Source organism: Neoarius graeffei, chromosome 22 (genome assembly GCF_027579695.1).
Source record: "Neoarius graeffei isolate fNeoGra1 chromosome 22, fNeoGra1.pri, whole genome shotgun sequence".
NCBI lineage: Eukaryota > Metazoa > Chordata > Actinopteri > Siluriformes > Ariidae > Neoarius > Neoarius graeffei.
This window is the reverse complement of record NC_083590.1, coordinates 20403592-20426448: the sequence shown is the minus strand read 5'-3', so window position 1 is coordinate 20426448 and position 22857 is coordinate 20403592.

Sequence of the window (22857 nt, the reverse complement as noted above, 5' to 3'; positions counted from 1 at the left end):
AGCATGTGCCGGTACCCAAAGAAAATGAATTACTATTCCTACTGCTTCTAGATGGAATAATGTACTGTATATTTCATTGATGAGGTCGCCCCTGAATGATCTACCTGACTGTATGCTTTGTAGAGCTATAACTATCTGAGACATGGGCGTAACGACCATAGGCACTGGGGGGGGGGGGGGGGGGACATGTCCCCCCAATATTGGGAAAGTACCAATCTGTCCCCCCCAATATTTGGCGTATTATATCAATATGAGACAAATAATATGCCATCCTGAACCATGGCTATATAATGAATCCTTGTTATGTCCGATTTACTTTCAATTTAGGAAGCACAGAGAAACAAACAAAAAAAAAAACCTTTGCGACCACCCCCTATGATTGTGCACTTGGGTCAGCCCATGTGGTTCGTTGGTTTGAAAATCCACTCAGTCGGACTGTCAGGTAGGCTGCTGGTGGACACATTCAAATGGCGGTAGCCGCAAAGAAAAGGAAGGACCCATGGGCGTAAAAATGCGTATGGACGCGTCCATACCAATATTCAGCTGAGTTTAAAATGTCCATACCATTTTTGAATGGAGAAGCCGCGATGCGGGAAACGCTGAATAAAAACACCAAACGCGGTATCGCTTCCAGCTGATTTTCAGTTGTGAACAGACCTCTCAAAGACGGCTGACTATTGGTGGGGACAGCAGGTAAAAATGCTTTATGAAGCTTTGATTGGCCCGCCTCCCGTTGCCTTGACGTTGCTATGGTTTTTGATTGGCCCACCTCCCGTTGCCTTGACGTTGCTATGGTTTTTTGTTGTCATTGGCTGTAAGCAGTAGCAAGCGGTAAAATCAGCATCCAGCTCGCTGCTACAGCAAAACAGCGCACAGGCAGTGATGTCGGGCAATAAAAGAAAACGGAAGGAAGACATAATATGACATTTTTGTCATATGATCCTGTAACAGCAAGGAGTTTCTGTTTGCAATCCCTCTCTCTCTATGTCTGTCTGTCTCTCTCTCTCTCTCTCTCTCTCTCTCTCTCTCTCTCTCACACACACACACACTAATAAATGCTTGTAGGTAATGCTAAATGTTTACTTATATTTACTTTTTTCTTGCTCATTGTTTGCATGTATATACATATGTATATATGCATGTGTATATGCGTATGTATGTAACCTCTGCAATAAAATGTAAAAATGTGAAACAATGGTCACTTAACCCTTTCAACTTAATGAATAAACATTTTTGCAAAATGCACTACAACTACCAAAACTCTTCACACTTCTAGCACCCATACCTACATTACTTCCAGATTCTGAAATTGCAGTAACTCAAAAGGAAGCACATGATGTTTCAAATGTGTGAAAATAGTAAAAGTTGTGTGAAAATGAAGCAGCAGCACATAATTTTGATTGATTGTGTTGTTGTATTTTGGGTAGGTCATCCACTACAGCGAAATTCACAGCAACTTCAATGTCCACTTTCTCTGTGTGATAATGTATTGCCCATATACATGCAGATGTTAGCCTAAGACTGAGTGTACCTGGTGCTAAAAATCAAAATAACACAAAGGAATGGACAACCAATCATTTGTACAGTGTAGGCCACATTTCATGTGACAACCATGGCGCACTGGGGCGCTTGGCCAAATTATGTCCCCACCAATATCAACACCGTTTTTACACCCTTGGAAGGACCAACGGGCTGACATTCGCCTTTTTTTCCAGACGAGTCACAGACATGATGAGTCTGTCACAGAGAGTCACAGGCATGATGGAGGAAGGGAACAGACAGAGACCTGCTCTGAAGATGAACTGGTAAAGAGCATTGTATTACGAGTCCTTAAAACAACTTTATTTTTAACCTCATCATAGGCTGCATGTCATCAGTAGGCTAGTAATAAGAGCATACTGTCCTTTAATTAAATGTAAATAAATTAAATAAAATTATTATTTTGGTCAGTCATTATAGAGGGATTTCACTGACGTCACCCGAAACCGGAAGTAAACAGACCCTGCGCCATATTGGAAGACCAACAAACTCGTGATTAGGGGGAAATAACGGCAGCGGTATGTGAACCCACGAGAATAAAGTGGAGTGGCAAACGACTTAAACAAACAAATCTGAGCTGTTTTATTTATGATTTATTGGCCCAAAAGTAGACTTGAAAGAAACCTGTGTGAGACTTGGCAAAAAACTGTGGATATAATGGATAAGTCTGTGCATGATCTGCGGACACTTTGAGGTAAGCAAACGCAAGAAATTCAGATTTAAAACATGCTAAACTGGCCCCAAGTTGATAACTGTATGAGGAGCAAGCCTCCCAGACTTCTACAATTTAATAATAATAATAATAATAATTTTAGGATGGTTTGGGGCTTGCTCTCCCTCCTATTATATAAATAAAGCATAGTTGTTGTGTAGGCATAGATCATAAATACATATGTATAATTTGGATAAATTAACCTAAATTATGGATACCTTAATAGTAGCAAAAAGTATTAATTTTTCAACTGAAAAGATATATTATTAAAATATAAATATCAACAAGATTACCTTGGCCATAACTATATGTAGGTTATTCTTAACAACAGCTGTAATATCATGAACCAAGCCACTAACAACATAATTGTAAGCCTGTAGCCCTTTGTAGGCCTTCAAGTCATCAGCAGTGTAGGCACTGGGTGTAAACAACAAATAGTTTACAATGTCTGGGTAGCAAACAGATGGCAGAATTGGTGTCCGGTCCTCCTTATGTTTCCATTCTCCCTTGCCCCGAGCCTTATCATATGGGTCAAACCCACCAATCACAGCCAGTTTCTCCACATACCGTGCCCTTTCTGCAGCTGGTAATGTACTCACATAACCAGACTTATCAGCCATCGTGTCACTTCACTCTCGCTCGTAGTTTGTTTTGTATGTATATACTTGAGGTCTTCCAATATGGCGCCCTAACAAAATCTCGCGGTACGGTGACGTCATGCGGTAGCCCTCTATTCTTGAACGCCTCCATATTTTTGGGCCATTTATTTAGATAAAGTCAATATATTTTCTACAAAGTTCTATGTTGTTTTGACCTATTAACCAGGGTAATGCTCCTTTCTATTGCTTTGGTAGCCATTTTTTTGTAGCAATTTGGCATTTCTGCATTTGTTTGAAATGTGTGTGTGTGTGTGTGTGTGTGTGTTTGTTTGTTTGTGTGTGTGTGTGACTAGCTCTGGTGTGACAGATTTTCATGCAATGTTTTACATGTTTTTTGTATGTTGTATTGCGTTACATGTTTTGCAGTTGCACATTCTGTTTTGTGTTTTGCCTGATACACAATAAAAAAAAAACAAGATATAAATGTTAACATGTTCATTGGTAATTGTATTCATCAAAACAATGTTCTAGATAAGCACATCTTTATCAATAGGCCCATATAAAAACTGCACGAAATGCACTTAAAAATATTTTGGGAAGGGCTCAAATTTGGACCCCCCCAATATTTATACCATGGTTACGCCCTTGATCTGAGATGATGACAGTATTGTGAATTTTGTTTTCTTTTATCCATTCCAGGGCCAACCAGATCGCTACTAACTCTGTAGTGTAAACAGATAAGTTGCCATCTATTCTTTTCAAAATGCTCAAATCATTTGCTGGAATGTGTACTGCTGAACCAGCACACTCTCTTTCTGGATCTTTTGATCCATCTGTGAATATGAATGTATGGCATGGAAAATGTAACTCTAAATAATTCTGCACTATGGCTTCTACTGTCACCGCTTTTGGTTTCTTTTTAATTTCTAACTGAATGCTCAGAAGATAATGGGAAAACCCATGGCTGAATAGAGGATAAAGGTACAACAGGACTGTACTGCAACTGATGTAGCCCTAAATGTAGCCCTAAACTCTCTGCTTTAGCATCACCTATCCACCCAAAGCTTCTAAAGTTGGACTTGTTATGCTCCCAACAGTCATTTAAAATATTTTTGGCTGGATGATCAGCATATTGCCCTCTAAGGTTAACCCAGTATGTCAACATAAGTTGTATTCTTCTAATCCTTAGCGGCATCTCACCCATTTCCACCTGCATTGCAGGTACAGGGGATGTTTTAAAGGATCCACTACAGATCCTCAAAGCCTGAGCTTGCAGTACATCTAAGACCTTTATGTTAGATTCAGCTGAAGACATATATGCTATGCAGCCATAATCAAAGACAGACCTCATAAGTGCCAGGTATACATTAAGCAAAGCTGCTCTGCTGGCTCCCCAGGACTGTCCTGATAAACAGCGAAGGATGTTAATAACCTTTTTACACTTGTTTCCTACCTTACTCATGTGTACTTTCCATGTTAACTTTTCGTCAAACCATACCCCAAGAAATCGGATAGCTTTGACTTGCTCAAGAGGATGTTCATGAAGTTTTAAAGAAAAAGGAGTGATTTTGCGCCTTCTTGAAAAACATATTACTTGAGTCTTTGACACTGATAGCCTAAAACCCCATTCATTTGCCCACTTTTCCACTTTCTTTATTGCTGCTTGCATTTTTGTTTTGACATGTGAAATATTACGTCCTCTGACCCATAATGCTCCATCATCTGCATATAAGGATTTGCCTATACCTTGCTCTATGTTTAAAAAGACATCATTAATCATGATATTAAACAATAATGGGCTACACACACTACCTTGCGGTGTACCATTCTCCACTGTATATATTTCAGAATACTCTGTACCTACTTTTACCTGTATCTTCCTGTCAAATAGAAAATCCAAAATCCAATTGTATGCCTTACCACCTATTCCCATGGACTCTAACTTAATTAGCAGACCCTCCTTCCAGAGCATGTTATAGGCTTTTTCTATGTCAAAGAATACTGCTATTACTATCTCCTTATTGGTCTGAGCCTTCCTAATGTCAGAATCTAAACATAGGACTGAATCCATTGTGTTACGGCCTTTACGGAAACCACTCTGATAGGGAGAGAAGAGTCCTTTACTTTCTATATGTAGGGTGACCAGACGTCCCGGTTTTACAGGGACAGTCCCGATTTGGGGTTGTGTGTCCCGAGTCCCAACAAAAGTCTGTCGGGACACGGATATGTCCCGGTTTTCGCCACTCGCGACGTTTGCGACTGAGCAGTGTGGGAATCATTAGCGGAGAAATGTCTGCATTTACTATTTTGATGAATTGACAGGAATCGCAAACTTTCCTGGTTACTGCCCCCTGGCCCTGTGGCATGGGTGTTTATTTAGCCACATTATTCCAGATAACAGAACGTGTTGCCATGCAACAATAAAATAAACATTAACTGGCGTGAATATTCTTTGTCTAGCAGCTAGCAGCAGTAATGCCGCAGCAATTATGCCAAAAAGAAAATGTACCTTTTCCAAAGATTTACAGGGCACCTACCCCTTCCTCCGAGAGGTGCAGAACAATGCGCATGAAGCCTACTGCACACACTGTAAGTGCTTTGTTCTTGTACTGAGTTGGGTAGCCTATGTTGCAAATGCTGTGCGCTCCTGTGGGGGCTTTCCTCGGGCTGTTGCCCCTCTCCTCCTTTAGTGCTGTTTTGTTTGAGTGTATATTTACGGAAGCCGCGAGAGGCCCTTCATATAATCTTTTTTTATTCACCTTGTTATCCCGAGATAACGACATAATTAATTCGAGATCTCGAGAAAACAAAACAATTATTCCATGATCTCGAGTAAACAAAATTATTTCATGATCTCAGCTGGATCACTGTATCTCCGTCGGTAGAGACGAAGCCGGGCCAGTCTTCTGCGGAGGTGCCGCGGACTAATTTTGAAATTATCCCTTATTAAAAGACTTAATGCAATCTCTCCCTGTGTCAACCCCTGATCAAAATATTGCCTTATTAGGTGATCGATTTTTCCAGACATTCTAATGACCCAAGTTGCATCTATACAGAATGAGAAATAGCCCCAAAGTCAGCATATCACAAGTCTCTTGGCGCACCTGAATGAACCATTTTTCAGCTGTTTACTCGAGATCATGAAATATTGTTTTCTCAAGATCATGGAATAATTTGTTTTGTTTTCTCGAGATCTCGAATTAGTTGTGTTGTTTTCTCGAGATCCTGAATTAATTATGTTGTTATCTCGGAATAACAAGGTGAATAAAAAAAAGGATTATATGAAGGGCCTCTCTCGGCTTCCGTAGGTATATATTCTCAAATCACTTGTCTCTTTTTTGTTTCTGTTTAACATACCATTCTGACAGTTTGGCCATATTGCTGTGTTGAACAGCTTGTTGCACCTTCCATTAAAGTGTTCACTTTTGTACACATCTTCTTGCTTTATTCATTCAGTTGTGGGGAATGGTTAGTAAGGTTGATTCTGACCTAGGCTATGTTGAGGTCACATATCTACTTTTTAAGTTCATGCTATAGTGCATACAATTTTAGAGATATAGCCTACATGTGCATATGCATTCTTCTTGGTGTTCTCACAAACAGGTGAAATAAATCAGTTTAAATGTGGCCTATGGACATAGCCTGGCCTATTCTCAGCCATTACAAAATCTGTTGTCTGACCATAATTTAACTGATCTGTATAGACCCCTTCGCAGTAAACGTCATTCATACGTAAGCGGAAATTGCGCGCGCAGCCTGGACTCAAAAAAGACTCAGCGATGCCTAGTTGTTGTGTTGTCGGGTGTCAGAATCGTAGCAGTGATGGGGTTAAAATGTACAGAATTCCAGCAGGATCTCACCTATTCCAAAAAAATCGCCGACGTCTATGGCTACAAGCCATCAAACGTGTAGACTGGGATGAAAGCACTATCAAAAATGCGCGGGTTTGCAGCGCCCACTTCATCACAGGTAAGATCAGGCTATTTATTAAATCTTTCTTTTTTTTATTCTTTCTAGTCTTCGTTTATTGATGTAGCAAAATACTTTGGTAACGTTTGTCTGATTAGCTGGGTCATAGTTACACAATGTAATGAATATTGTTAGCATGTTAACTTAGCTTTGCATGCAATTTTGTTTGTAGGAGAGGTCTCGCTTGACTCAAGCAGTCCAGATTTTGTGCCATTGTAGCAGTAGTGCTGTTAATTTGGTGATCATCGCTGTATCTGCGCCTCTTCTGTGCGTGGTTGGAATGAAACGGTAATTTGGTGACGGTCCCTCAGCGGTGCCTCACCTGGGCTCGTGATTGGGCGACTGCTAGCCACACCTATATAAAGCCAGATGGCTGTACAAATGTTTTTTTTTTTTGCTGAGAGGAACATGCAAGGCTAGCGGCTCTGGCTTCTACAATCCTCTTTGCTTGTGCCTCGGAGGGAATTCATTTTGCCACTGGCTGCTCGTTTTGGCTGCTTGTTCGCTAACTGCCTAGCAGTAGTGCTCCATCTTTTCCCCTCCGATGCGCTCGCTGATCTTTGCTCAGGTGACTTTACAAACTTACTTGCGTGTGCACTGAACATTTCGTGGGGCAGCGTGTTGACCTTATTCTTGGCTTGCAGCATACATCACGAGACGGTTCAGTAAACGAAGTCTCTCCCTCGGCGGCGTGTGCTTCCTTTTTGGTGGTGTGTGCCAGCTATTCGGTAGGCTCTTGCTTTTTATTTCTTCTAGTTGTGATAGCCAGTTGCTGCAGTCAAGTAAATGTATTTTTATTCCCACTAGGGCCCGTGTGATCTCTAACTGTGAGAGGTCAGAGTTGCCGTTTTGTCCTCTTCCCCTCTTGTTCCTCCTGTTTGCTCACAGTGACTGCCGCCCTGCAATTAGTTGCTTATTTCGCTGCCCAAACCGGGTGTGCTGTAATTTTTAAATTGCTTTTTGTGTGTTTTCTTTTGGTTTGCTGTGAATTATTTTGTTTGCTGTGTTTTATTTTGGTTTGTGGTGTTTTTGTTAATTTTGTTTTACCTCAGCACAATTGGGTTTGCTGTCGAACACCTCCATCAGGGGGCAGCACCACCCATAAGCCATTGTCTGGGGTGTGTGTGTGTGTGTGTGTGTGAGTGAGAGAGAGAGATTTTATTGCCGGTATCTTAAGATTATTGTGTTGATTAAAGAAAAATAAGATTGTATATGTTTTGACACGGAACTCACGTCTCTGTCGTTCATACAATTGCTTAAATTAGTGTGCCCTTTCTCGGCACTGTTGCAATCTGGCGTAGTCAGCAAGATGAACGAATCAGAGACGGGTGGTTCTGTATCGTGTTTTTATTTTTATTTTTGTGTTTGTTCTGGTTTTAATAGTGGTTGGATGATTGTATTGTATAAGTGTTATGTGTTGTCTTGTTTTTCCCTTCCTGATTTTTTTTTTTGGAGGACAAAGCGGCAACGTCTGTCTTGTGATCCGTTACCATCTAGCTGGTTTGCGGTCTTGGATTTCCCACGGTCCCTTGGTCTCCTTCTGAGTAAGTAACCCTACCTCTATTATGGATAATATGGACAATTTGTAGGAACTTAGGGAATTGGTGGCACAGTTAAGGGCTGAGAATGACAAATTGCGACAGGAACAGGTTACCGCTAGGCCACTGAGTGTTACTTCGGCTGAGGCATCTTCAATGTCTTCAAATGCGCCGTCAATCGTAAGTGATGATGATGCAGTGCCACAATCGGCTAATAATGTTGCCCCACGAACAGAAAGGCTTGTTTTTGTGCCACGCGACCGAAAATGTCCACAGTTCAGTGGTAGGTCTGGTATGAACATCGAAGAGTAGGTCGAAGAGGCTCAGGCATGTATGCGTGCATGACACTTGGTGCGCTCCGAGCAAGCTTTCTTTCTTTATGATCATCTGGTGGGGGAAGCGAGCGAGGAGATTAAATTTCGGCCTAGTGAGGAACGCAAGGACCCTGATAAAATCATTTCCATTTTGAAGGAGCTTTATGGGTGTTCTAAATCTTACGTCGCTCTCCAAGAGGGTTTCTTTTCCAGAAAACAGCAGGATGGAGAGACCCTGCAAGAGTTTTCTTTGGCCTTGTTGAGCCTAATGGACAAAGTGAAGCAGTCTGCTCCTGACTCAGTGCCCAATTCCAAAGTTCTTCTGTGGGATCAATTTACCGAGCATGTTTTAGATGGCGCCCTTCACCGAGAATTGAAACAGTTGGTACGAAGGGAGCCACAAGCTACTTTGCTCAAGGTACGTGCAGAGGCAATTGGGTGGGAACGGGAGGGCATGCCGGGTGTTTTTAGGGCCCGTAGTTACTCCTTGCCAGCCACCCAGGGCATACAGTATGGCGTCCGGGGGGGGTCCCAGTTGTTGAGTAGTGGTCAGTCACACAGCGCTGAGCTTAGTGAACTGAAGGAGATTCTTAAACGGCAACAGGACCAATTGAATCAGCTGACAAAGTATTGCTTCATTGCAGGTGCCTCGTCAGTTTTCCCATCCTCTTCCATGGCAGCTATTGATCTGCCGTAGGTGTCGGCGCCCTGGACATTATGCCTGTGAATGTGATGGCGAGCGGGTGCGATTGCAGGTCCAGGCTGCCATGCCTTCCACGGACCGGCCCTCTAGTGGCAATCCACCTCAATTGTCTACCCCAGCGGGAAACTCCTACCCACCAAGCTGCTGAGTCACAGCTTGGTTGGGAACCTTATTGGCTCGCAGGAGTTGACTGATCGGTCTAGTACAGCAAGTTTGTTGTCATCTTGTCCTCATCTGGACGTATCTATAAGAAGGGTACAGGTGCCCTGCCTTATTGACACTGGATCTATGGTATCCACTGTGACTGAAACCTTCTTTCAAAGGCATTTTGCACCCATGGGGCTGAGTAGTTTGAAATCATGCAACAGGCTCCAGCTTCGTGCCGCCAATGGGTTGGCCATCCCCTATATTGGTTACATGGAGTTGGATGTCCAGCTTTGCGGTAAGGTAATGCCAAACTGTGGGATCTTGGTAGTCAAGGACCCCCCAGATGCCCTTAATTAGGTGCCTGGGGTACTAGGAATGAATGTCCTGAGTAGGTGTTACCAAGAGCTGTTCAGCCAGCATGGGCTAGCTCTCCTGAAGGATCCATTGATATCCAAGGCTCCGGCACCTCTTTTCCAAGCTTTCCAGCATTGCCACCAGGCTGACATCCAGCCCTCCGCTAGTGCAGTAGGTCAGGTGAAGGTCAGAGGCCGAAGAGCTTGCCGTGTACCGGGTGGGTTTATGAAACTGGTTCCAGCCACTTGTTCGGTCCAATATGCTAGTGGCGTTGTATTGTTTGAGCCCTTGGAATCCGGCCTGCCTTCAGGGTTGCTGGCATCTCCAGCCTTGGTACGGGTCAACAATGGTACGGCTTGTATGCCAGTCGTTAATGTTGGTACCACTGACATTCTTTTGTATCCCCGTATAGCCTTAGGCATGCTACAATGTGTTTATGTGGTTAGTCTGCCTGCAGGTGTGTCAGCGGTTTCTTCAGTTATAGCTACCATTGCCTCTCACACTGCTGACTCGGTGACACCCACCATCCAGGAGCAAATAACTCAACTGGACTTGTCCAGTTCTCTGTCTAGCTCTGAACAGGGACAAGTCCATGCTTTGTTAGGGCAGTTTGACACTGTGTTTTCTGCCCATGATGGTGATGTGGGTTGCACTAATCTGCTCTCATGATATTCCGCTCCTGGATGATGTGCCAGTTCGCCAGAGGTATCGCCGGATACCCCCGTCTGATTATGACATGGTGAAGGCACACATAAACCAACTACTTGACTCCCAGGTAATCCGGGAGAGCAGTAGTCCCTATGCTTCACCAATTGTTTTGGTGAAGCAAAAGGACGGTAAATTGCGTTTGTGTGTTGATTATCGCCAATTGAATGCCAAAACCCGGAGGGATGCGTTCCCACTTCCACGCATCGAAGAGTCGCTGGATGCTTTGACCGGGGCCCGTTGGTTCTCCACTTTGGATTTGGCGAGTGGATATAACCGGGTTCCGGTCACTGAATGGGATAAGCCCAAGACCGCCTTTTGCACCCCATTTGGCTTATTTGAGTGGAATCAAATGCCATTTGGGCTCTGCAATGCTCCATCTACATTCCAACGTCTCATGCAGCATCTCTTTGGCGACCAGCAGTGCCAGTCGCTGCTTTTATATCTGGATATTATTGTGTATTCATCCACGGTCGCACAACATTTGGAACGGTTGGAGCTAGTGCTCAGTCGGCTTCAGCGGGAAGGCCTCAAAGCGAAATTAAGCAAGTGCGCCTTCTTTCAGAGGGAGGTTGGCTATCTAGGCTACGTCATATCAGATCAGGGGGTGGCCACAGACCCTGGCAAGATTGCAGCGGTAGCAGAGTGGCGGGTGCCCAGTACTGTGTCTGAGTTGCGGTCGTTCCTTGGGTTTGTCAGCTATTACCGGTGGTTTGTGGAGGGGTTTGCCAAATTGGCAGCCCCTCTGCATAAGCTGGTGGCCGAGCAAACCGTTAGCAAGGGCAGACCTGCCACTAAAACATTGGCTAGTTTTTGGACAGAGGCTTGCCAGGCAAGTTTTGATGGCTTAAAAGGGAAACTCACCACGGCCCCGGTGTTGGCCTACGCCGACTTCTCCCTGCCTTTTGTCTTGGAAGTAGACGCCAGTCATGGAGGACTGGAAGCCGTCCTTTCACAGGAGCAGGAGAGGAAGGTGAGACCAATCGCCTATGCCAGCTGTAGTCTATGGCCCACTGAGCGCAATATGATCAACTACAGTTCCATGAAGTTGGAATTTTTGGTGCTCAAGTGGGCCGTGACCGGAAAAATTCCGGGAGTATTTGTGGGGAAACAAGTGCGTGGTGTATACGGACAACAATCCCCTTAGCCACCTGGCATCTGCCAAACTGGGCGCAACTGAACAGCGCTGGGTGGTGCATTTGGCATCCTTTGACCTTTCATTGCGATATCGGTCAGGGTGAAGTAATGCCAATGCAGATGCCCTCTCGCGACAAAACCCAGTTGAGATTGGATTGCAAAGCCTGCTTCCTGGCACTGCTGTGGTGGTGTCTCTTCAACATGCTTTCGTATCCGGGCCCACACAGTGGGTGAGTCAGGCTCTCATCTCAGTCCTCCCCAGTCACACCCCCGTTGATTTTGTGTAGTTTGTAGCTGGCCGATCTGATTCTGGGGAAGGCTTTGTCCTTCTGGAGACAGAAGAGGCGGCCTGGACCAGAGGAACGTAAGCAGCTGTCCAAATAGGTGTTGATCCTGATTGGTCAGTGGGATCGGCTGGTTGAATGGGAAGGGGTGTTGTATAGAGATCTTGCAGTCACGTGACCGGAAAGTTAACAGCCGCCATCTTGTCGGCAAACAACACAGCTGAATACTGCTGCACTTGTGTACAGAATGGATCAATTTCAACCGACGGACTACATGGCTCATTTTTCTAATGAACAGATAACTAGATATATGGCTAAAATAAATGATCTACAGATTAGTGACCCTTATGGCTTACCGGACGTAGTCTTCACGACCGTGTCAGTGGATGTTGAACTGCCAGAGGTGGAATACCCGGACATGTATAATTACCTCATCAAATTTCCCTCGCTGTTCAGTGGTGAAGCACTGCATGCTTATAAATCTCTGGACAGTTATCTTTACAGAAATTCAGGATTTGTCAGCCGCGGCATCGTGTAAACAAGAAAATAATCCTCATTGGACGGGTAAGTCACTTAAGTATTGAGTACTAATCAGGTCCGCCGACAGGGGGGGACAAACGGGTATGTTGTCCCGGGCCCAGGAATGGGGAGGGCCCAGGAATGGGCTCTCATGAAGTTGCAATTATTTTATTTCATTTCAAAATAGGGCTGCACAATTAATCGAATTTAATTGAAAATCGCGATTTTGGCTGCCATGATTAAATTAAATGAAAATCGTGATTTATTTCCATTTAAAATGCGAGCTCTGCTGCATATCTGATCAAGCACTTTTTGACCAGTACTCCGCCAAACCATTAGGGGGCGAACCGACGCATGTAAGGTTTCATTACACCGCCTAAATAAGCAAGCAAGCCAGTGCGCAGAGCTTCAGTGCAGCGGTATCCAGCGCTCGAAACTAACGGTGTCCCGATGTCCCGGGGACCATAAAAAATGTCATCGGGACACAAAATTATCATATCTGGGACAATCCCGGGACAATGGAAAAAAATAGATCTAGAAAAAAAGTTCTACATTAATATTATTTACAAAGCCGTAACACATACGTAGATATTCACCTAATTTGTCAATTTTAATTTTAAAATGTTAACAGCGAAAAATACATTAGTAGCTACACTTTCGATGCACCTGCATCCGTAGGCTACAGAGCAGCGCATTCTGTTCTAGAATCTTCGGCCGGAGTCCGCATTATATGGACTTGGAATGGAATTGCTACCGCACACGCTGCGCCGACTCTTGCCAGAACAAAAATGCTTAAGTGGTTGAAGCGGACCGACCGCGGGGAAGAAACTGAAAGCCCAGACATAACGTCTCCGGGACCTTCAGGATCCAAAGTGTCATCGCCTGGTCTGCAGGCAACGCTAGCAACTGAATGAACTTAATGAACACTGTTAGACACGTTATAAAATACAACAGGAATGATGTGGATGATATTGACGGAAGATACCGTTCAACAGAATAAGTGAGTTTTCTTGGTCTCTTTCTAGTTCAGAAAGTTTAGTCAGTCAGCTGCACAACTAGGCTCGGACCTGCCACTATGCTGATGATGCTAACATTTGCACCCGGCAGCGAAAGTTCATAAAATGGATAACGGAAAGTTCATAAAATGGATAACGGAGAGTTCATAAAATGGATAACGGAGAGTTCATAAAAATGGATAACGGAAAGTTCATAAAAATGGATAACGGAAAGTTCATAAAAATGGATAACGGTAATGGATAACGGAAAGTTCATAAAAATGGATAACGGTAATGGATAATGGAAGGTTCATAAAAATGGATAACGGTAATGGATAACGGAAAGTTCATAAAAATGGATAACGGTAATGGTGAAAATTATAAGTTGGCCTTATAAGTGCCAACAGATATTCAAGGTATAAGTAGATGAAATGAACATAAAAGGGGTCTTATTTTCAGCTAAAGTGTACTGCAGATGTAGGGAGTTGAAACATTTTCTGAATGAGCTAGTTGGCCCCTTTAAATAAACGGGTATCTATTCATACAGTGAGATCGCCAAAGTTTAATAAACTGAAAATGCAATAACTGTAATTTTGAAGTAGATGATGTATAGGACATGTGTCACTTGTGTCTTGTGACTTATTGTGAAAATGATATAAAGGGTTCAAAATCGCATAGTTACAAATATAATAGTAACTTCATATGATAATATTAACCACTGCTTATTTCAGAGAGGAAAAAAATGGGGACACTATTGCTTCCATTCGGGACAATACAACACAGAATTCGGGACCACTGGGGGACACAAAGAAAAAAAGTTAATTTCGAGCCCTGGCGGTATCCAGTGTTGCCAGATTGGGCGGTTTTAAGTGCATTTTGGCGGATTTGAACATATTTTGGGATGGAAAACGTCAGCAGTGTCTGGCAACACTGGCAGTATCTTCTTCAAGCGGTGATGGCATGAGAGTAGGTAACAGATTGAGACTATTTAGCACTGGAGGCAATGTTGTGACCTGCCTTCGCTCATGTTTAAAGCCAGAGCATGTTGATAGGTTGGTCTTTCTAGCTAAAAACTTGTAGGCCTCAGTATAATGCTATGTAATTGTTGCAATTGAGTTTTCAGTTCCTTCATCCTTTGGTAATTTCTTGGATAAATTTCATTTGTCATTTTGAAATCAGAATTTCTCTTTTAAATTTCATTCTGCACTGAAAGCTGTTCATATTGTTTGTCTGAATATAGTGAAATAAAATTTAAGTGATTTCCCTAACATCAAGAATAATTGTGATTACAATTTTGATCAGGATAATCGTGATTATCATTTTTTTCCATAATCGTGCAGCCCTATTTCAAAATGTGTTGTTTTGGGGGAGAAATGTGCTATATTTGCATTCAATAAATGATTTCTAGATCTTTTGCCTTTATTGTCTTTGAAAAAGGCGTCAAGAACCCCCTACCACCCCTAATGCAAAAATGGTTTGGTCTGACTCTTTGATTAAGGGGAAAAAAAACGACATCGTTCGATCATAGCGCTTCGACAATCAGCGTGCATGCCATTTGCCAACATGCACAAGTCAGGAGCAAAGAAAAGAGAGGAAGAAACCAAGAGACTCGGAGGCTCACTGCATAAATGTTTTAAAAAAGATTCAGATGATGCAGCAGGTACTAGCAAAGGCAGTGGGGCAGCTGAGCCAGGTAAGACACAGCCAACTTTTTCCAGCCCCGTAAAGTAACCCCAACCGCGGCACGCAATTCATGTTACAAACGAGGGGAGAGCAAGTCACACTGAACACCATATCAAACGCACAGGGCATTGAATCATTTCATAACCACGATGGCTTAATAACATTGTGTTTCATATATCTGATTGAAGCTAAGAATATTCACATTAGCCTGCAATCATATCCTGCCGTTTCTCGAGTGGTGTGTTCTTCTCTGCTTTTCACACTGGACAGTATGCACGCACAGTATACTATATTCGGCCCCAGCCCTGCCCGAAATCCCCCGTCCATCGCTGCTCCTTCAAGAGCACCCCAATCGCTTGATTATAGGAGACTATCCACGAGTTTAGGAAGGCATTGCGGGGGCTGTTGCATGCAGGCTTGGGGCATAATGGAATACATTTAATGGCGTTCGGGGGGGGCCCATTCAGAGCATTTTGTCCCGGGCCCAGCCAAAGCTGTCAGCGGCCCTGGTACTAATACTAGATATATCAGTAGTAGCTATCTAGTAGCACTGACCAGCCGATTATAGAATAGAATAAGGTAATTCCAGCTGTAATTCCAAATCGTCCGTCTTGTTTACCATGGATCTGGCGTTGGAGAGTTAGAGGCTTAGCAGTGGAGATTTGAGTGGCTGTTTTCTGAGCTTAGTCAACAGGCCGGCTCTGCCTGCAGCCTCGCTTTTGCTTCCGCTCCCGACGCCGCCTCCTTCACTTTGCTTCCGCAATACTGATATCATAATTCTTAGAATTATAGATGTGCTCGTCTATGTCATAGATATTGGTAGTGATACACTTGACACTTCACAGCCAAAACGTGGAAAGGGAAAATGAGAGGGTGACTGACAAATGTTTAAAGGTCACTGTTTTTTATCACTGATTTCTTACAACGGTCAGGGTCCCGTGGCAGCCTATGAAACTTTCTTCCCGATTTCTGACCTCTGCTGTTGTGGCATTTATATGCCATACAGCTCTCTGGCGTTGTGGCACGGTAATATTTGAAGATTTCAGCGAAAAATAACGAAAGTCAGTGTCAGTAAGACGGCGGAAATATGGCGTTTTACCGACAAGATGGCGTCTGTCTACAATCTGGAGCGGATGTGACGTCACATGCAAGTGCTCCATAGGTGGATATTCCGCCGGGAGGGGGGGGAGGAGGTGCTGCAATTGGTCTTGCCCACTTGTCTGCAGCAAGAAGTGCTTACTCAGGTACATCAAGAACATGGGCATCAAGGCGTCGAACGCACCACAGAGCTGCTTCGGTTGCGTTGCTACTGGCCTGGCATGACCGCAGATGTTGTGCGTTGGTGCCAGGAGTGTGAACGATGCCAGTTAGCCAAGGATGCTAAGCCAGTTGCATCCAGCTTTATGGGACACTTATTGGCTGCCCGCCCGAATGAGATTCTGGCACTGGACTTTACGTTGCTTGAACCATCTGCATCAGGCCATGAAAATGTCTTGGTGCTAACCGATGTGTTTAGCAAGTATACTTTGGCGGTGCCCACTAGGGATCAGCATGCGGTCACTGTGGCGAAGATGCTTGTGGAAGAATGGTTCTGTAGGTTTGGGGTGCCTGGCCGCATTCATTCAGACCAGGGATGGTGCTTTGAATCTTTGCCCCTCCAGCAGCTATGCAGCTTTTATGGGGTACAAAAGTCCCGCACAACACCTTATCTGGCCGGTAACGGCCAGTGCGAACGATTCAGTCGGACGCTTCATAATCTTCTGTGCACTCTGCCCGTTTCCAGGAAGAGAGACAAATTGGGTCTCATGCTTACCCCAGCTGCTGTTCTGTTATAACAGTACACCTCATCAGACAACCGGGGAGTTGCCATACTTCCTCATGTTCGGCCAGGAGCCACGTCTCCAATTGATTTTCTGTTGGGCCGGGTCCCGGAACCGGTTGCTGGAGATGTACACGATTGGGTCTGTGAGCACCAAACTCGGCTTAGGGTAGTTGGGGAACAGGTCAGGGAGCGTTTACAACTGGCAGCCGACCGTCGAAAGGCCAATCATGATGCCAATGTCAATGATGTACTACTGGAGGAGGGTCAGCGGGTCTGTTTACGAGACCAAACCGTCAGAGGCCGCCACAAGATCCATGACTTGTAGAGTCCAGTGGTGTATTGGATTATCAAGGCACCTCCACAAGGAGGTTCGGTTTACACCATTGCACCCGAGCGTGAGCCACAACAGGTTAAACATGTACATCGCACCATGCTGAAGGCATGTGTGGAGAGGCCCCCCTCAGACCATGTTCCGTCAGAGGCCCCGCCGAGCTTGGGTAATTCTCCCGAGGATGAGGAGAACTCTGATGAGGATTTGTTTGTTGCGGCCCCTGAACCCCCTCCGTTGATTGGTGGGATGGTTTTAGATTCCAACACAGCGGTTCTTAATGATCATACCCTTGCCATGTCTGGCACCGGTGTGGCAGACAGCCCTGTAGTTTTACAGCTTTTCAGTCCCACCGCTTCGTCGGTAGTAGTCAATGGGGGTCAGCGGTGAACAACCCGCACTACAGCAGGAAAACATTCCAATCCCCACCGGCTGCCGCGAACTGTCAACAGTTCAGTAAGGGAAGGTAACAATGAAGACCTTTAGTTGGTGGTTTGGCGTTCTCTTTTTGGGTCGTCGGGACGACGATGCAAAAGGGGGGGCAGATTGTAGCAGTAGTGCTGTTAATTTGGTGATCGTTGCTGTATCTGCACCTCTTCTGTGAGTGGTTGGAATGAAACGGTAATTTGGCGACGGTCCCTCAGTGGTGCCTCACCTGGGCTCGCGATTGGGCGACTGCTAGCCACACCTGTATAAAGCCGGATGGCTGTACAAATTTTTTTTTTTTTTTTGCTGAGAGGAACATACAAGGCTAGCAGCTCTGGCTTCTACAATCCTCGTTGCTTGTGTCTCAGAGGGAATTCATTTTGCCACTGACTGCTCGCTTTGGCTGCTTGTTTGCTAACTGCCTAGCAGTAGTGCTCCATCTTTTTCCCTCCGATGCGCTCGCTGATCTTTGCTCAGGTGAGTTTACAAACTTACTTGCGTGTGTACTGAACATTTCGTGGGGCAGCGTTATGACCTTATTCTTGGCTTGCAGCATACATCACGAGATGGTTTGGTAAATGAAGTCTCTCCCTTGGCGGCGTGTGCTTCCTTTTTGGTGGTGTGTACCAGCTATTCGGTAGGCTCTTGCTTTTTTTTCTTCTAGTTGTGATAGCCAGTTGCTGCAGTCAAGTAAATGTATTTTTTATTCCCACTAGGGCCCGTGTGATATCTAACTGTGAGAGGTCAGAGTTGCCGTTTTGTCCTCTTCCCCCTCTTGTTCCTCCTGTTTGCTCACGGTGACTGCCGCCCTGCAATTAGTTGCTTTTCACTGCCCAAACCGGGTGTGCTGTAATTTTTAAATTGCTTTTTGTGTGTTTTCTTTTGGTTTGCTGTGAATTATTTTGTTTGCTGTGTTTTATTTTGGTTTGTGGTGTTTTTGTTAATTTTGTTTTACCTCAGCACAATTGGGTTTGCTGTCGAACACCTCCATCAGGGGGCAGCACCACCCATAAGCCATTGTCTGGTGTGTGTGAGATTTTATTGCCGGTATTTTAAGATTATTGTGTTGATTAAAGAAAAATAAGATTGTATATGTTTTGACATGGAACTCACGTCTCTGTCATTCAATTGCTTAGTGTGCCCCTTCTCGACACTGTTACACCATCATTATTTGTGTATGCCGAAAATCACAATTTTAAAGCAAGGATGGAGAGGTAAAATTGTGTGCCCTCACTCTAAATGCCAACTTAACGTTGACTGCTCTAACCTAGCTCCCGCCCCGTTCAGTTTCATTTCTGGTCTCTGCCTCTCGCTTTTTACGCAGCTCTGATTTCTCTTAGCTGCATTCTTTACACTATCATTCCTTTCATGCCATTACCTCCTGCAAATTGCTGTTTAGTGTTGGTATTTGCTGTTGTAGCTAAAGCCACATTGCCATCACATCACTGGCATAATTTGATTAAAACAAAATGAATATCAATGTCCCATTGTTAATCAAGTTGTACATGCCTGCACATAACATAATCATATGCGTCTAAAGACTTGTAGGCACGACGTTTTTCGTGGGTGTACACTGAAGTCTTGTCAATAAGGTACGAGTATATATCTGGCCATTGTATACCAGGGAACTTACTAACATCGTCCGTCCACTCTTTAATTAAATACGGATCCGGTAGGCGATGTCCACTTGTTAGTTAACTTATTTATGTAGCATTCTCGATCTTGTAACGACAATTGTTTTGCATAATCTGACAGCTCATAATGCCGGTCTATGGGCAGCGCCATTGTTTCTGAGTCCAGGCTGCGCGTGCATCCTGGCAGTGGTCGGTTTGTTTACAAACATGCGAAGGGGTCTCTACCACTATGCTACTAGATGACAAAATGCCTGTTTGTTTTATTTCATGTGAGATGTTGATAAATGTGAGCTTCAACAAAATAAGAGCACCTCTGAGTGTCACGTTTACGTTAAAGTGTGCGTGCACGAGCATGGTCGTGTGCAAAAGTGTCCCTGTTTCAGACTAGGGAAAGCTGGTCACCCTATCCATATGGTAGGTTATTCTTTCTGTGACTATCCTCTCCATAACTTTGCCCAGTTGTGATGTTAACGCTATAGGCCTATAACTACCAGGATCAGAGGGTTCTTTCCCTGACTTAAGTACAGGAACTATTATTGAATGCTTCCACATTGATGGAAGATGCCCAGAATCCCATATGCTGTTAAATAATCTCAGTACTATCCTTAGTGTATCGTCTGTCATATTTGCTAACATTTTGTAGCATACCATGTCTTTCCCTGGAGTAGTCTGTTTGGCAGATATGGCTTTCCTCAACTCAAACATAGTACGTGTTTATCTTGTAGCTCTTCGACTTGAAGCAGTTTTCAGGCTATAGTGTATTTGCCGCCACCTAGCGGTCTGGAGTGCTGCAAACTAAGAACAACTTTATTCATCAAGCGCTTGTGAATTTCCTATCTGCGTTTAACCCATCTGAAGCAGTGAACACACACGTGAGCAATGAGCGCACACATACCCAGAGCAGTGGGCAGCCATGCTAACAGCGCCCGGGGAGCAGTTGGGAATTAGGTGCCTCGCTCAAGGCCGTCCCATATTAACCTAACCGCATGTCTTTGGACTGTGGGGGAAACCAGAGCACCCAGAGGAAACCCACACAGAAAGACCCCTGCTGGCCGCTGGGCTTGAACCCAGAAACTTCTTGCTGTGAGGCAACCATGCGGTTACGCCACCATACCGCCCCAGCATTTCCTAGAAAGAACTTACATAAGCGTGATTAATCAAAACACAAATTAATTCACTAAATTCTATCAACTTACTTACTTTATTTAAGACATGGGGGTATCCCATTGAGCTCGATATAAAATCTGGAGAGCTCATACCCTATTCCTCACTGAAGAGATGAGAGCAGCCATCTGGCCACCATCTTACCACTCCCATCGCGTGTATTTGGCTTCTGTGTTAAACTGTCGTATCCACTCAAATTTGCCCCAAGAAAAGTATCACCTGACTTTTTTCCCTTTTCATTACCTCCTCTTATTTTCTCACCTTTACTCACATTCCTTATATATCTTTATAGCACTCCCCTTCACTGTTATTGTTTTTTTCCAGTCCAGTCTCTGATCATTTTTTGAACGGCTCTTTTACTACTATAATTATTTCGACTGAGATTATTTCAGTTTTTTCTTACAGTGTATCTTTCTCTTTCATATATCTCTTCTTCCTTTCTATCTATTTGTCTTAATTTTTTTTAAAAAGGAGCAAAAGCAGAAAAATTGTATGATATTTTTAAAAAAAAATTCCCACTGAATTAGATAACTGAGAACTGTTTCCCCTTGTATGTATGTTTTTTATTAGGATGCAGTGCTGCAGCACAGCAACCTATGGGCTCCCCTAGGGGAGCCCATAGGTTGCAGTGCAAAGCACTGCAACTATTGTTCTTCTACGTGTTTCTTCTTATTCCTACGCAAATTTCGATTTCGAACAACTCAATAACCGTACGTCGCACACAGACAAACAATATATCAAAACGTGCGGCTCAATCGGACTCGCTATGCTATTACTTTTCTCTACAGAATACGATTTTTTCGCGACGTAGTCGCGAAAAAATTGCCCCAAAAAAACCCATTCATTTCTATGGAATTAATTGAAACAAAAGCACTTTTTCAAACATCCACTGCTCTGGCATGCTTTCACCTAGAGACGTGATTCAAACTCTAAAACGTAGGAAAACTTCTCCTCTGTGGATCTGGCATTCAACTTTTCTGCTAGGTTCTACACTTTCGGATCAGTCCCGACTCAAACGCCATGTGGGTTCCGGGAGAAAATCCGGCTTTTGAATGGGTGTCTATTGCGTTACACACCAGTGGAGCTCGTTTACTTAGAGTGTAGAGAGTTTGAAAAAAATAGCTCAAACTTTCTCGCTTAAACTGTGGTTTCAGCCACAAATTTCACTCTACAGACATAAATTTCTCAAAAGTAGTAGTAAAACTTGTCCTGATTCACACAGTGTCTACCTAAACGATAGGATTTACAGTTTTTGAATGGGAAGCCTCAAACTGAGGAGAGTGCAGCCGAGAGGCCTCATTGACACCCATTATAAACATGACAGAAAAGTCACTCATTTTTAACTCGCTCTAGTGTCCTCATTTTTAACACTACAGACAAAAAAATTACATCAGTTTATTCAGGAGACCCTTCTAGCGCTCACTGTGAAAGAATTTTGTGAATAGCTGCTTTCGTTGTCGAGTTATTTGTCGTTGTTCGAGGCCTGCTCCTGAGCAAAAAACAGCAGACACCTGACAAAATCTTGTGTGTGTGTGTCTTAACGCTCCTGCTCAGGCCCGTCGCCATGCTGACTGGGGCCAGTGAGGGAGCAGAGAGAGAGGGGGGCTGCTGTCTCAAGCACACACACAAATCATGGCATTGTAGCTTCATAGCAGGTCACACATTCACGGCCAGCAAACATGCGTGACCGAATTGCTTCGCGCACTGCATCCTCTCACAATTTCCCCCGGGGAATTGTCCGGTCTAGTTTTAATTTATTATTAGTTTTCTTGCTTGTTTACTTGGTTTCCCTTTTTTCTTGCTATCCATGGACATCTTTAACTACACTATTTCCTACATAATTTATTTTCGATTTTGTCTTAAGTTGTTTATACTAGAGTTTGATTAGATTGTTCACCTTGATAAATTCTGTTCTCTATATTTAATAGGATGATAACATGATGCTGCCATATTGGTTTTGTACGTTTGTGTTTTTTTCAATAAAGTGTTATTTCAAAAAAATAGAGAGAATGCATAATGCAATAATGTTTTGCGCATGTGCATTATCTTCTAGTTCTTCTTCGAATTGAAGAGGTTCTCAGGGCCCCTGAGAACCTGAGTCCCCCTGAGTCAGGGGACATTATTGTGTATTTACCACCACCTACCGGTCTGGACTGGCGCAAACAAAGGAGGTTCTAAGGAAGAACTCACATGTAAACGTGATTAATTAAAAAAAATCAAAACAAATTCACTAAATTCTATCAACTAAGTATTTTACACACACAAATATATTAGTTCTGGCCCAG